General features: G+C 41.7%; 1 pseudogene; it reads right to left on the bottom strand.

Moving 5' to 3' along the window:
* Positions 1–809: 809 nt before the first annotated feature.
* Positions 810–1,670, bottom strand: LOC129006415 (prohibitin 1-like; annotated as a pseudogene).
* Between the last annotated feature and the right edge of the window lie 503 nt (positions 1,671–2,173).

The following is a 2,173-nucleotide window of genomic DNA, read 5'->3' as shown; positions in this document are numbered from 1 at the left end:
TGTGTGATATACTTTCCCAGTTTTCATTTTAACCTATTTGTGTTTTTAGTTCTAAATTGAGTGTTTTGTAGGTAGCATATAATTGTATCATTTTTTACAAAATTCATTCTGCTAATATCCACCTTTTGATTAGAGGGTTTAATGCATTTACATTTACTAATAAGGAAGGATATCTGCTATTTGTTGTTTCCTGTATATCTTATACATTTGTTCCATTATTCCATTATTGCCTCATTTTAGGGTTAGTTATATTTTTAATTTTTCAATTTTAGTAAACCAATTTGGTTTTCCTCTCCTTTACTTTTGTGTATATTCTTGAGCTATTTTATTTTTTGTTACTATGGGGATTACATTTAACATCCTTAATTTGTAACAATATACTTTGAATTGATACCAACTTAACTTTAATTTCATACAAAAACTCTGTTCATGTACATCTCCGTCTTCTCCTTTTATGTTATCGTTGCCACAAATTACAACTTTATACACTGTGTAGCCATTACATAGATTCATATTTTACACATTTGTATTTAAATCATGTAATAAACACAAAGTGGAATTATCAGTCAAAAAAATAATAATACTAGCATTTATATTTACCCGTTAAGTTACCTTTACTGGATATCTTCATTTATATATTGATTTTTTAGAGATCTGAAGTGATTTTACTTTGACTTCCTTCACTTTAAGCCAATCGTGACATTTCACAGTGATTTCTGGGTTGCGGGCAGAAGGAAGGCGGTGTTAACCCTCGAGGCTGTGGCACAGTTGGCCCGCGCAGGTGTAGGCAGGGTCGGGGGTGGCGGCCCTCACTGGGGCGGCTGGAGGAGCCGGGATTGCCCTGCCAGAGGTAGGTGATATTCCGAGAGCGAGAGCTTGCACGTGATGCCCTCTGCAGCTTCCAGTTCGCGCAGCTCATCAGGCCGTCCCCCGCAGTGGCCAGTGAGTTGGCCATCATCTCGGCTACTTTGGAGTCGCCCTTGGCAGAGACGATGGCCCCTTTTTCTGCCGCTCAGCCTTTTCCGGCACAAATCTGGCCCTCTCTGCTTCCTGCTGAGCCACCTGTTTGGCTTTCACCGCTTCTGTGAACTCCTTTCCGAAGGTCGCTCCTGTCAAGGACACGTCGTCCAGGATGAGCCCAAAGGTGGCTGGCTGCTCGCTCCGTAGGGTCGCCGCTCACCTACCTGGAGACTAGCTCTCTATGGGTGAATAGTTCTCCAGCATCAAAGCAGCCACCACTGACTTGAGGATCTCGGTAGGGATGGACGGCAGCACACGCTCATCATGGTCCTCTGTGATGCTGGTGAAGATGCGAGGAAGCTGGCTAGTGAAGGGCGGGAAGAGGATGCGCAATGTGATGCTGACATTCTGTAAAGCTTTGTTACTAGTGATGAATGGCACATTACGTGGTCGAGAAGGGCAGTCAAAAATAATTGGTTTCTGTACCCATGGGATGAGTCTCTTCTACCACAATGTCCTGTACGCCATGGAATCGGTCAGAGATGACAGCTCTGTGTCCAGCATCCACATTATATAAGGCAGAGTTCACCAGGCCTCCTGCAACAGCTAAGGTCAGGCCAAACTTGCCAATGTACTCAAACACTTTGGCAGCCATGTTTCCTTCTGCGGGCCCTCTCACACCTGCTTCCACTCTGACCTCCACATGAATTCCCCAGCCACACACACCAAATCTTTATTTCTTCATACAGCTTTGATTAATTATCTAGTGTCCTTTCAATTCAAGCTGCAGAAATCTCATTAGCATTTCTTGTAGGACAGGTCTAGTGGTAACAGACACTCTCACCTTTTGTTTATCTTGGAACCTCCTAAATTCTCCCTCATTTCTGAAGGATAATTTTGTCAGATATAAAATTCTTGATTATCAGGGTGATTTTATTTTAGCTCTTTAAATGTGTCATCCCAGTGCCTCTGGACTGTATAGTTTCTGATAAAAAATGATCTGTTAATCTTATCAATGAGCCCTGTACGGTCATTGATATGTATGAGTCACTTCCCTTTTGCGGCTTTCAAAATTCTTTTTGTTTTCGTTTTTTTGACTATTTGATTATAATGTGTCTCGCTGTGGATAACTTTGAGTTTATCTTACTTGGCATTCATTGAGTGTCTTGAATTTGTAAATTCATGTATTTCATCAAATTTGGGATGTTTTCAG

Source organism: Pongo pygmaeus, chromosome 8, assembly GCF_028885625.2.
Source record: "Pongo pygmaeus isolate AG05252 chromosome 8, NHGRI_mPonPyg2-v2.0_pri, whole genome shotgun sequence".
Lineage (NCBI taxonomy): Eukaryota > Metazoa > Chordata > Mammalia > Primates > Hominidae > Pongo > Pongo pygmaeus.
This window is presented reverse-complemented; position numbering and strand designations above follow the sequence as displayed.